Below are 13920 nucleotides of genomic sequence, written 5' to 3' on the forward strand. Positions count from 1 at the left end.
GGACACGAAACCCTCTGGAGGTGAGACATTTTCAGGTCAGCTTGGTGGCCCTCTGGCTGACTGCAACACACCATCCTTGCCAGGGTCCAAGCACATCTGCAGGTTCTTCAAAGCATCTGCTGGGGCTCCTTGTAAAATGCCTTTGCATTTCCTAGTGACTTGGGATTTCCTCAAATAGCCAGAATATTAATTTGAAAGGGAGCAAATGAGCACCCATTAGCACCATCAGAGGGGCAAACAGACCTAGACAAGGTGTTAGGGTCAGTTTTTCCAGCACTCAGCAGAGCCATGCGTCTGTGGGAATTTAGTGGGTAGAGTTGGATACCTGGCTCCTATGGGGAGAAAAAATGTATGCCCGGAAATTCAGCCTTAGCAGCAAAAGGACAGAAAAATAAGCCTTTTTTTGTGAAAGAATCCAGATACCACCAGGGATACAGCTCATGCACCCCCTGCCTTGCTGCAGCAGGAACACTTGGTGCTGCTGGCGGATGCTGAAACTTGGGTGGCAGGCCAGAGGGGAGGGATGCACGGAGCCGACCAAGTGGAAGGCGGCATGGCCACCCCAGGCAGCCGGGAGATAACGGGGCACCCACCCTGCGCGAGTAGCAGCTGCTGCCGGCGGTCACGTTGTCAGGACGAGCCCCAGCGAGCAGGGCTATTATTTGCTTTACAGGATTCATTTTTGGCACCGGGTATGTGATGTGCCACTGTCACCCCTCGTGACAATTCTGTAATCTCTTCTTCCCCTTCAGTGTTATTGTCCCAGTTTCCAAGAAGCAGACAAGAAGGATTTGCTTCTGGAGGGGGATAATTCCTCCCGAGGAAACAAATGACTGGAGACAGACGCGGGAAATTCTTCACTTGTCTATTTTTATTTACAGCATAGTTCCTGTTATTACCTTGAACCAAAATAGCACACGAGCAAGGCTGAGGCCAAGTTTCCTTCGCCTTTCTCCAGGAAAGGGTCGAAGCCAGCCCTGAACGCAGCCCCCAGCCTTCTCCCACATCTAGCACGGGCTGAGCGGGGCTGTCCCAGGGTCAGGTGCCAGCAGCAGTCCCGCACCGCGATCCTGCCCGCTGGCACGTCCCTCCGGGCCAAGCAGCACTTACAGCTCTCAGCAAGTCCCGTCTGCACCTCGGGGTGCTGGCACGGCTGATAGCAGCGGGAGGCACCGGCGCTGGTGGCAGTGAGATGATCCCGACAGGCACATGTTGCCCCTGTGGTCCCCCTCGAGGGCGGTCGAGTTGAACAACCTGGGTTTAATATTCACCAGCAGAAGCCAGCTGGGGCTGACAGCCTTGCCAAAAAGTGACACAGGCTGTATTAAAGTACCAGAGAAAGGTAACAGAAAAAGGCAAAGACATTGTACTGTCTCCATGGGTAAAAGCCTCCTTGTTAAGAGGCATTCAGGTTTCCAGCAAGGCTGTCCTACACCCACAGTGATGGTGGGGGAAGAGCAAGTGGCAATATGAGTTATCTTTCAGATGAAGCAAAATCACAGGCTAGTTTTAAGTGCCTGTCCTTTAAGAAGCAGGTGGCTGGTTTTCACAGCAAACCCAAGTTTTGGACGTTGTCTTCAAATCCATCACATCTCATCTTCAGTAAGAAAGGCAGTATCTGCCTTTTACGAAGACAAAGAGCTGCCAACTGCTCCTCACTTCCTCCCCAGCAAGGACATACACGTAGGACAAGATTTTCAAAGCTCCTCCAGGAATTAAGCACCCAGCTCCTGTTGACCATCAATGGGACGTGTGCACCCAGCTCCCTTGAGCTTCTCTGGAAATCTTCATCCTTTGATGTTGTTTCAAAGGCTTCAAAGCTAAGGTTCGTCTCTTTGAGACACTAGGAAAAGGAGGTGGCAGCGTTAAAGCAACTCAGCGCAAAGCCCTTCACCTGTCCTACCAGGGCGTGGAGAATCTCCACAGAGCATAGGGTGGCTCCACAGAGGGGGACCCCTCCCCAGCCACCCCAACAGCCAGGATGCCGCCGCAGCAGGCTGCCCACCTCTCCCTGGCATCGCTGCTTACATGCAGCCTCGTGGCTGGGGCTGGCAGCACCCCACGACCGTCCTCTCCCAGGGAGGGAGGAGATGGGACCACAGAAGCCGGTGGAGGAATGGCACCTCAGCCTGGGCTTTGAAGGGCATGTGGCCAGGAAGGAACATCTGCTACCCACGGAGATCAAAGCACTCAGCAAACAGCTTGAGCGCAAACATCACTCGCACTCATCCCTGCCCCACGGCCAGCTTGCTGCCTTGCTCACGGTCAGAGGCAGGACCTGCTTCTCCAAGTTCTTTCTTCCCTTCACATCTCCCCACCTGCCTATTTTCCCTGACAGCAACCAGAAAACCCTCTTTGAAACATTTCAGCCTCAGAGGTAGCAAGTTGCTGCTATGAGCTGCGTGAAAATATGCAGCTGAACAGGGTCTCTGCAAATCCTCCTTGTAAGGGAAAGAATTATCGTACCTTGCTGGGCATCGGACAAGCCAGCCTTCAGCCTCTCTCTCTCTCTTATATGGAGATGCTGGGTTTTAATACATGCAAACTGTAAAGTTTTTTCCTATGATTATGGTATCCATAGCAGTGCTGGTGCGAGCGGATTCTCCGAGGTCTAGTAAGATGTGCTCATTTTCCTCAGTATTACAAGAATGCACTTAAAGTCAGCCCTCAGCACTGTGACAGCCATATAAATCCACAGGAAAAAAAATCTTAAATTGTTCCACTACTCACTGAACACCTTTTTACCTCCAAAACAGACCAGACAACCAAAATGAAAAGTTATGTTTTGTAGTTTGCCTGGGGAAGGAAGAGACAGAGAGCTGGGGGCATAGTAAAATTTGCCAATTCTAATACGAATTGCTACAAAAAATGCTGTAGGCTAGACCAGAACGTCACAACACTGCCTCTTTTTCTCCCATTGGAAGTACTTTATTTATTACTTATTTTAATTTAGATGGTAAAAAGATACCCGCGAGAAGCTCTGGGTACCCCAAGCACAAAACCAACACCGGAACCATCCCCCAGCTGGGCGCAGCATTTCATCCGTCTGTCTGTCCGTCTGTCCACCCGTCCCACCGCACAGCTGCCAGGCCAGCCCTGGGGACAGGCTCAGGAAAGGCGTCGGCGGCTGCCTGGGGCTCATCCCTTGACCTTCCATCCCGCTCCGCGCCGTGATGTCATTTTCGCAAAGTGCAGAGCAGGCGCCTGTTTCTGTTTCCATTGCGGTATCGCCGCCCGCGACGATAAGGATGATTTATTTTGATTACAGTACCCAGGCGCTCCAGTCAAACAGGCAGGCCCCCGGCATGCCAGATCCAGGGCAAAACAAGAAACGCTGAAGGTCACCTCCTCCCCGTGAACTTGCAGTCTGGGAGAGAGCCTGCACGAATACCTTAGAAATGTAAATATCATCCTACGGCTTACTAATGACCTCCATGAATCAAGAGGGGGCCCTTGTTTACCTTACGAAAACTTCCCGAAATAGCACAGCAAACAGAAGCGTTGCTGGTGCCTCCGGGGCCCATCAGCGCTCTGCCATCCCCACGGTCCCACCTCTGCTCCCCCCTTCCTCCTCGGGCTCCCTGGGGCCTTGGCCGAGCCTGCAGCACAGCCAGATTTTATGCTTCCCCGGCTGCGTGAGGGAGGAAAAAATCCTGTTAGAGAACTGCAAAGAGCTGATCAGGAGGCACTGCTGCCTCTCATGGCCTCCACGCAGCACATCCACCGGGGCCACAGCTTCCACCAGGCCGTGCGTCCTGCCATGCTGGGACCAGCGCTTCCCTCCAGGCCATGGGTTTCTGCCCTGGCCCACGAGGTTCATTCACGGCACAGAAACCCCACGGCAGGCAGTGGAAGGACTTGGGAAGTCCTCTCAGAGCAGGCAGGGCAGGAGGGAGTGGGAACTTGGAGCGATGGGCAGGGGAATGGGCACATCACTTTTCATCACCCACCTGCGGTTTTATTAAGTGTAACATCTTCCATGAGATACGAGAGCTCATTGACATCGCTCAGATGGCACTGGGGAAGAAAAAAAAAAAAAAAAAGTCAGCCAAAATTTGCCTTCTGAAAACCTTCTGGTTGGAGTAAAAAGGTGCCAACTCTATTGTTTTTTTTCTGTTTTCACAAAAGTCTTTTTTTTTTCTTTCTAAATGTTACTTATTCCTTCTCTATTCCTCCAGCTCAATATAAATAAATATTAGAAAGGAGTAAAACTATTATAGGGCAGTATATTTGAGATTAGTGTTAATGAGCACAGAATAATATTTTACTCCGCATTATTTGTTTCAGTGAAAAGCCTGAGCTAGTTTCAAACTCTTCAAGCAACACTAAAACAAACAGGTGCCAGTTCTTTGAGAGTTTTTTAATCAAATCAGGGATCCGGACCCAAACGTTGCCAAAGTCCGGGGGGTGATTCGGGTCCCTGTGGGGACGAGCACAGGTACTGAGCCCAACCAGCAGTGGGGACAGCCAGCAGCAGCACAGGACAGCAGGATTTGCAGAGCTCACGCCAGCCAACAAGAACTTGGGCATCTCAGCATGGGTGGTACCAAGGCAGCACTGCACCGTCATCCCCAAAATCGTTGTTTGGGAGCTCTGCTCATGTCTGCAGAAACAAAAGGTGTGAGAAGGGAAGGAGGCACTGGAAGAAAACAAACTACAGCTAGAGAGTGGCTACCATAAAGGACTAATTTAAGGAGCTGAACACAAGTCTCACTGCGGACATCGGAATGCCACACTGGTTGCATCCATTATGTATGGAAACAGAAATATGCTGATTCAGCTGTGAGGGCTTTTGAAGTGATGGCAGCTGAGTTTGCGCTAAGCTTTCATCTGTCAATTCACCCTTTTAACTGAACAGGCATGTTTTTAACAAGCCGCCACTTCTCCAACCTGACAAACAGTTTGAGGCAGCCCTTCTCTTTCAGCTGTTTGCCACCGGCTCACGCTCCCTCAGGTACAGACATTTTCCCCAGCAGAGCACTCCCTCTTCCTCTCCAGCCCATCTGGCTGCTCGGCATCACGTTGCAGAAACTCTCATGCAGCACCAGAAGAAAACAGCTGGGGAAAGGTTACCCTGTCACAAGCCCTCCTCCACACGGGCTATAATCTGATACCGCCAGTTCTCAGTATCCGGCGTACTGAGGGCAAAGAAGGAAAAGCAAAACAAATGATACAAAATACATATAAATGAGGCTACAGGAATGTAATGCCTTAATACCTTTCCCTTTGGAAAAAAAAAAAAAAGTGATTTTAAGACAGTATGAGGTTATAAATAAAAAGAAAAATTATTGTGCAGTGTACTTTATAATGCCTCTGAAAGAGACTTTTATTGTTTTCTTTTTATATACATAGCACATTTAATCTGCAACTCAGATAATGCACCCACAGATAATCGAGAGTTGACTGTGAAAAATCTTTTTTTTGAATGACAGCTTTAAAAGTTCACGCACATTTCTCATGACAAATCCCCTAATTATCATTTCCATCAACAGACTGCTAACACGTATTCCGGGCACTACTGAGCAGGAGGAAAAAACCCAAGCAGGAAGCACCACGAGCTTATCGCTGAGATGAGAAAAAGCCCAAATTCTAAGCAGCAGTACAAAAGGCCAGCGGTCAGCTCAGACAAGGATGGGATTTTTAAGTACATATCAAGACTGCCTAATGCTGGCAGTGCTGTATGTCATGACAACGGATGGTTTGCAGAAATGGCCCTAAAACTCACGTGCCATGACCTCGAGCCAGCAGGAGCCGTGGAAAGGGAAGGCCGGCAGGGCAGCGCGTATCCAGGGCCCTAGCTCCTTCCACAGCTCACTATCAGACAACAAAACTCAGCCTCAGCTCACCCTGGCAACTCTTGTATTCCCAACGAGATGCATGAACATAGCCCTAAAGTAAAACTAAACTGCATTTTTCACTACCCCGTGCACAGAGAAGCCCCCCGATGCTCAGTGTGCAGATAATGGTGTTGGCAGCTTCCCCCCAGAGGTGGAGCTGACTTGCAGAGAGAGTTCAGGTTTCAGGAGCGCACAGTCCAGCCAGTCATTAAGACAGAGCCAGTCACAAAATTCAGATCAAGATCTGATGAAGCCTTCAGATACATCCATGTTTCACCCTGTGTTGCAATATGGGGCTTGGCTCTTCCCATTACAAAACCAATTACCTCCAAAATGCAATGTTCTACCCAAGACTGGCTTTCCACCTCTTCCTTGAGCAAAGTTCATGAATTCACGTGTTGACTAGTCAGAGCAGCTGCATCACGAAGGGATGGAGAGGCCAGTTCAGACCAGTTACTGTTCAGCCTGACTCTTCCTCTGGCTGAGGAAGAGCGAAGCATCACCTGGAGCCCTCACCACCTCTTTTGTGTGCTGTTGCCTCTCCTGGCTTGGCTGCAAGCAGCAGTGGTAAAGCCCACCCAGACTCCCCCGCCTCAGACCTAAACAGATTACAGCTGTTAGCATGAAGCCTTGCCAAGGCCGTTTCCTGCTGGTATAAAAGTCCAGTTTGGACACACATTCCCAGATCACATCTCTGAGGCAGAGGCCCAGGAGCATCCATCCAAACAGCGCAGCCTGAGCCCACCTCTGGCCAATGCCAGTGACTCACCGGGGCTGAAGCCCTGCTCTCTGGGATTTCTCTCACTCTGGCAGCTTTACCAACCCTGGGTGCCCACACGGAGGTCCCAGCAGCCCCCTAGAGCACAGGCAGTGCGGGAGATGGATACCGGCCAACAAACCTTTAGGAGAACTCAGAGGAGTCAGATTACAGAGACGATGCTAAAAAAAAATACTATTTTCATCCCAGTGTTTCATAAGGGAGGCTCAAACCCGAGCACGGTGTTTTTCCTCCACTTTGAGTCACTGGGACCTCCTTCAATAAGCCATGTGTTAGCATCCACAAAGGCAGGGCAGCTTTTCAGCTCCTGCTGCTGGCAGGAGGGAGCGAGCAGAGCGGGTGCTGTGAAGGAGCGTGACAGCTTGTTGAATGCTCAAACCGCCCTCGAGGCATTAACTTTCCAGAGGTGCTGCCATCGCTGCAGATGTTACCGAGCTACCCCGGGCCTGCAAAGCAGCGATAATGACTCAGGCCAGACAGCTGACCCACACACACAGCTCGGGTGCCTCTGTGAGGAGCACGGCACGGAGGGATCAAGCAGATAACAACGGGCCCCAACAGAAAAGCTCCCATTTCCATGCTCCTGAGCACTGGCTGGTGCTAGCTTCATCGCAGGGGTGTCTGAATACTCAAAAAGCTCCAAAGGTCTCAGCCTGCCAACGACCCAGCAAGGCAAATGATGATTTGGAAGCAAAATATTTACCTAGCAGAGCGGGTAAAGTGCAGCAAGCTTTATGAAATCAGCTGCAAAACTCCACATGCAGATGTCATGTACCTGGAAAGCTCTTTGGTATGCTCGTAAGAGAGAGGGGTCTCCTAACCAAGTACCGGCAAGACTTCATGACTTGCAGACACTTGGTCAGAAGGAAAAGGCTGCTTCTCGCAGCAACCCATTTACTTTTCCTCTTCATGGCCGTGCCTTTCTCATTTCAGAGATCAGTTTGCTTTTGCCAGATGGAATCAAAGTCACCACTGTGAATTCAGCATTTTTTTCTTTTTTCTTGGAAAGCACCAGTCAGTACCATGTCAAGAAAAACAAACAGAGAGGTTTGCTTAGGATCTATTTAAAGCACATCAGCAGTGGTAGCTCCAATAACAACCCCAGGGCCAGCACTGGTGTTTGTGACAAAACTACTGTGCATAAGAAGGGCAAGATCGTTGCAGGCAACTTTCCCTCTATTGGGCTTCCACACTAAATCAGCCTTTACATTTTCCCCTTTTACCCAAAGAGGTCAAAGTCATGGTCAGAAAATTAGGGTGCAAGGCAAATGCTTCTGAAAGGGTCAGATCCAAATTGAAAATGCTCTGTGGTTCAGAGCTGGCAGCCAGAAAGGAGAAGCAGCCGACCAAGAAAAAGTGAAACTCCCTGTGAGGAGATTGTGTTGGCTTTGCTGGGCAGGGAGGGAAACACAGTCCCAAAATGGTGCAGAGCATGCCTAGGCTGAAGAGCTCAGCTTTGGCGTTGCACAATCTGAGCAGGAGGGCCCGGCTCCAGTGTCCCCAGCACCCAGACAGCTGCTATTTGCAGTCAGCAGCCATACAGGAGAAGTCTTGAAGCTCAACCACTGCAAGCAGACACGAGGTCCACCTCTACCCTCACTGCCCTCATGCCAGGTGGTGGAAACCAGCCGGGAGGTGGCTGTAAAGTTGGCCAGGGGCTGCAGAATGTCCTCTTCTACCCAGGTGTCTCCTGGATGGAAAGCAGCTAATTTCATTAGCGCCTGTAAAACACTCTGACACTCTCCGTGTGGAGCATTATTAAACAGCCGTGCAGAGCAAAGCCAATAGTCCCTCACTTTTGTTTATATAAGGTATTCTGCTGGTACTATACCCTGGGGGATTGGTAACGACTATGGTTACAATAGGGTATTTACTACCACCTCGGCTCGCTGCAGCGATGCTGACCGTGCCTCTAAAAGCAATCTCACAAATGGCCAGTCCACGGGGAATCTCGCGCTGTCCCACTTACAAGCATGCCGGCGCTCGCCTTTTTCCTCCACAGCTCTTTTCTGTAAAAGAGGCATTCATAACCCTGAGCTCCTTAGCAGCGGACCTAATCCAGCAAGTATCCAAGACATTCAGGAAAAGAGAATTTCATAGCATTGGAATTTTTCCATGCCAGCACTTTTTCATCCTAAGATAAATGGCTTTTACTTACAGGGCTAAAGGCTCTATTATTTTCAAAATACTTCTGAGCTTCAAAGCAGCAATGGAAATTGGCTGTGCACCTGGCCAGCTGATCCAGCCTCGATTCGGCCAAACAGCAAAAGGTGTCTGTCTTTCCTGCGGCAGCAAGTAGTAGTTTACTTGGCCCCAGAGAAGCAGGCAGGAGGGCTGATGTAAACAGGCCAACACGTAATTAATCAGATGGTGCACAAGCAGGGCCTGGACAGCATGGTGCAAAAGCAACCAGCAGGGGAGGAAGAGACGATGAAGCACCCTGCTCAGGGGAGCTGGGGACACCCTCACAGGTCTTCATGCTTGCATGGAAAGCAACTTGCCCAAAGGCTGTGCAAGAGCTGAGAGCAGCTCCAAGCCCCTGCAGGGCTTGGTGGGGCCCGCTGGGGATGTCTGGAAAGTCCTAGGAGCTCCTGGAGCTACGTGTGCCTTCCCCCAGCCCCTTGCTGCTGCAGCAATACACACCAGGAGGAGCCAGCAGGCCTGTGCTCGGCTTGGCCAGCTGGTTTCCACCACCTGAATTAGCACAGAGCTCTGCTTATGTGAGCCCTTCCAGAAGGAGGGTTTGCTCCCTGCTCCCCAGGGGCACCCCCTGCTCCTTCCTTTGTCACCCCTGTCCCCAGCAGGTCCCATCTCGGCCACCCCGTGGCCGCTGGCAGCCGAACCGCTTGCAGGAGCTTGCGCAATGCTTGGCCACGCTAAACTTGACCTGAGCTGGGGTTGTTGCTCTCGCTTTTGAGAGCCACAGTCATAAAAAGCGAAGGGATTTGCTGGCCGAGGAGCAGCCCAGCCAAGCTGACGCAGCGCAGACTCCTGAGGTCAATGGCTGCAGCTCCGTGCCGGGGGAGGACACGCAATGCCTAATGTGGAAATGTTTGTATTTGGAGCAATATATAGTTACATTCAGCAACTAGCAGCTGCAGAGGCTGTTTACTGTAGCATACAGTCCCAGGTTTATTAGCTCCATGCCTGACAGTGACCAGACTCAGAGGGGAATGACTGCGAAGCCTGCAGTTGTATTTATATCGTTGCCAAGATCCCAACAATACCTTTCCTAATAAGTCTGGCACAGAAATAATCATTTAAAGAGCTAAAAAACATAACATCCGCAGCCCATCTTTACAGCCAGAAGGGGAGTTGCGCAGGGCTCTCGGTCTAATCTTTCACAGCCCCAAGTGCTTCCCTCCTACTTCACGAACAGCCTGTGATTTATTTCCTGGACAGCTGGATGCAAACAGCCTGTGTGCAAGTGCTCCACGGGGAGACCGCACCTCTGCGGCCCCGCTCAGCTGCGTGGTCCATCAGCAGGGAGAAAGCAGCAGAAGCATCCTGCACATGGGGTGTGCAGGGCCTCATTGGCAAGCATCCGATGCCTGGACAAGACCTCATCCCCATCCCAGCATGCACACCCAGACCCTCATGCCGAGGGAAGGACTGGCTGCAATGCCACAGCACACATCCCTGCGGCACCTGATGCTCTGCAGATCAGTCCCGACCTGCAAAGTTAAAAAAAAAAAAACAAACACAGCTCAGTAGCTGCTTCCTGGGGACCCAGAGAACAGTATCTTCTTGGCTAGGAGAACTCAACAACACCAGCTCTGGGAAACACACAGCATAGCTCTGCTGGTTCACATCGTTCCTGACCTTGGCTAGCAGATAAGGCTGTGCCGTCTGATTTTCTGTTTTGCAGGTACCAGGTGTCGCTGAAGGTCAATGCTGAGGAAAGGGCTCTCCCACAGTCAGAAGGTTACAGAGAGTGATTTTTATGCAACATAAGCTTGTCGATGATTAACAATTTTCTTTCGGTTAACTGCGAAGTTAATAGTTATTCAAAAGCGCTCCACTCTAATGGGAGTGGAGATGGGGAGATGTACTACATTAACCATTAATCTTGGGCTGTGCAATAAAAATTAAAATGGAATATGGCACATAAGCATGATTAATTCTGCTTGCAAAGGGAGAGGGTGTCAGTGTATGCTTTGGGCGGGAATGTTTCCTTCCAACAGCGGGCAGCCTGGACGCAGATGAGGATGTGCCACCAGACAGGCTGCCCTCAGTGTGCAGTGCTGTGCTTTTTGCCATCTTCAAGCTCACACAATGCTCCCTGTTTCAAAATCCACCTTGTTAACTCCACAGCTGAGATCTCTAAACTTTAGGTAGTGGGTGGAATTTTTTTTTTTAATTTTTAAGTTGCAAAGGTGAAAAGGGAGAAAGAAGGGTCAAAGTGGGTAATTTGAGACTGTGAAAGAGTGCTACCCTCAGGGAAACACCTCCTTGCCTTGCACCACTACCAGGTATAGCTCTAGGGAGAATGAAGAAAAGTTTTCCAAAGAGCTGTGCCTCTGTGAAACCCCTCTTGCCTTGGCCCTGCTGCCATGCAACTTCCCTGCCCAGGGCTCACCAGTGCCCTCCACCAGAACTGCTTCTCCAGAGCACTGCAGTCCTGCTGACACACACCAGACTACTGCAGTGTGCACAGAGTCTCGCAGAGGTCAATGACATTGACTTTATTTTCTGCTCACAAGCTCAGTAGCACACTTTCAGAGACAGAGGAGAACATCAGAGACATGCCCGCAGGGCAAACTTTGTGCTCCCTGTCCCACAGGGAAGGGATGTTTGGATCTGGGTTTTGATTTCTGCCATGGTAGGAACAGAAGATGGCTGCAAAATCTGGGTCTGGGTTTGTCTTTTCCCCTTCTCTCCTTCCCATGCCACCAAAAACCCCCTTTCCTGCTCTCACTTGGAGCTTTGACCCCAGCCATGCTGCAAGGGCCAAGTGAATGGATTCCTACGGATGAATCAGAGCTGTTTGGAAGCCAAATCCCTCCTACAGTTCAGCTATACCTGCGCACGTCTGCACACTTGTTTTCCTAAGGAGTCAGCACTTCCTTGTCCCATCCAGAAGTGGAAGTGTTAAGCTATTGTGAGCAGCTGCTTGTTTTTATGAATACTTTCTCAGCAATGGGTGTTTCTGTGAACCACACTAAGGCTCCAGCTGTCTATAAGTCAACACACATTTCCCAATGCCTTCTGCATTCGTTTGAGGGCTGTGCCAATACAATGTGTTCATTAAAAGAGAAGTGGGCCAGCACACAAGAAAATACTGGAAGAAAATCCTTCTGAGTTACTTTTTTCTCCCTTATTTCTTCTGGCCATCTCCAGAGCACATGCCCAGCAGCACGACAGACACCCTCCAGAGGTCCTCATGAGATGCAGGAAGGATGGGGAACTGCTGGCAGGGCAGCAGGGAACATCCCATCCTGCCCCATTTGGGGTGAAGGCAGGTAACAGCAGCCTGCTTTAGCCCAGGCTGCAGGGACAGTGTGTGTTTATTCTATTTACCTTTGAGAAACAGAGTTAAGAAGGAATGAAGTCAAAAAGATATACGTTATGGCATATCTATAATGGCTCTGAAATGGCTGGGCTGTAGGGCACAGTTAATCTACAACCTGGCTAACTTACCCCAAGGTAACCGAGGCAGCAGCCAATGGGCACCATCCTCCTGCTTCTGCGCAAGCCCCTGCCCTACACAGCAGAGACTCACCCACGAAGGTCTGCAGGATGAAACCTTACATACCAGCGCACATGCTCCATATTCACAGGCCAAGCTGCACCCCAGCATCAGCACCAGAAGGTGCATCGCTGCCAGGTGCACTGGGCCAGCAGCACCCCACAGCATGGGGCATCATGCCAGCACTCAACCCAGCCGTGGGATCACATTCATCAGAGCCCTATAAAAACAATGCTCCCACATGAAAGTTTCCAGTGAGAACCAAGCATCTGGGAGAAAACACTCTCAGGAGGAGACTAAAACAGAAACAGGCATAAAGGAGCCGATTCCCATCTGGCTGATGGCAGATGCAGAGGTCCGGGCTGTTTTCCTGGAGCAACAGGCCTAACATTTGCTCTGCATGTGTGTAGAAAGCACCTGGACATGGTATCTGAAGGGACAACATGTAGGAGCATGCCACAACCAAGGGAAAAGAAGGTTTTGCAGCTCCAAAAACAACTATGTTGTGAACTACTGCAGAGTTGCACTTAGATTCAGGCATTAACTCCAAGCTGAACAATTAACTATCCTGCAACTGTATCTAATAAAGTGCAGTCATGCTGCATTTGCATCTCTTCCACTTCCCAACCAAGCCACTTCCATTTACTGGCAAAAGTTGCATGAGAAGCCATAAATTTACTGGGAGAAAAGGTGCAGCAGCAATAACACTGTGCACAAAACGGGCTGCATGCAGAGCTTCCCTCCAGCCCCAGCATGCTAAGCCCAGTGCCTACCCCACATGCTCTCATCCCTGTTAGGATATATGTCTGTGGGTACATGAAACTGATTTTTCCCACCCTGTGGCAAGCAGCTGCTTCTCTCCAGGTCCCTCCTATAGCCTCCAGCCTCCCCAAACAGCCTCTTTTTCCTGTTCCCTCTAAGCCTGCAGTCTCATATCAGGATGCACACAGACACACTCTGGTCCCACCTGCCTGACACAGGCGCATGTCCAGTCTAAATCCCAAAGCCAGCACAGCAGCTAATGCCCAGAGTAGCAGCAAAGGCTGAGAGGACGAGGGTATCCTCACATGTGAGGCCGCAGGTCCCCATGTCTGCACTGAGGCAGCTACCTGCCTGCATGGTGAGGCCCCCGCACCATGCTTGCTGCACCTGCTCTCTGGGGTTATCAGCCTCCAAGGCTGTGAAACTGGTAATCTATAAAAAGCATGAGTCACAAAGTCTCATATCCTTCTCCGGTTTAAAGTGTTTCCTAGAACTGCACCGACTGCAAGGCCTTGAAGACTTGACTGTTTACTGAAATTAAAAATTCCCCCTTCTGCTCTTGTGCAATGCTGCCCAAAACAAGTCTGTTTTGCTTTGTCTCATGTTTAAAAAGTTCCTCAGCAGAAAATAGGTAGTAATGAGAGAGGAAATGGGAAAAGGGGAGCTGCAGCAACCAAAAAGCTCACCTATTATAACACAAAGTGTGCTCTCACTAGCTCAGGGAGGCAGAAAGTCTCCTGTCTTGCCCACCCTGCATGGACAAGCAGACAACTGAGAACAGGCAGGGCAGACATTTGTATACCTTCAGCCCACAGAGGATGAGGAACAGGAGAATATGCTGACACCATGTGACC

At 50.4% G+C, this 13920-nt stretch overlaps 1 long non-coding RNA gene across 7 annotated transcripts in view; it reads right to left on the reverse strand.

The window, feature by feature from the left end:
• Positions 1 to 851: 851 nt before the first annotated feature.
• Positions 852 to 13920, reverse strand: part of LOC121067361 — a 28169-nt gene continuing 15100 nt past the window's right edge. For 3 of the 7 annotated variants that reach the window (XR_005818257.1, XR_005818260.1, XR_005818263.1), the window contains 2 exons: positions 3951 to 4017; positions 852 to 3631 (listed from right to left, as the gene is read on the reverse strand). This is a non-coding gene — a long non-coding RNA (uncharacterized LOC121067361). Of the gene's footprint in view, positions 3632 to 3950; positions 4018 to 7390; positions 8625 to 13920 lie in introns of all 7 variants that reach the window. The other 4 variants (XR_005818261.1, XR_005818259.1, XR_005818262.1 and 1 more) reach the window with 4 other exon arrangements.

This window comes from Cygnus olor, chromosome 3 (genome assembly GCF_009769625.2).
Source record: "Cygnus olor isolate bCygOlo1 chromosome 3, bCygOlo1.pri.v2, whole genome shotgun sequence".
Classification (NCBI taxonomy): Eukaryota; Metazoa; Chordata; class Aves; order Anseriformes; family Anatidae; genus Cygnus; species Cygnus olor.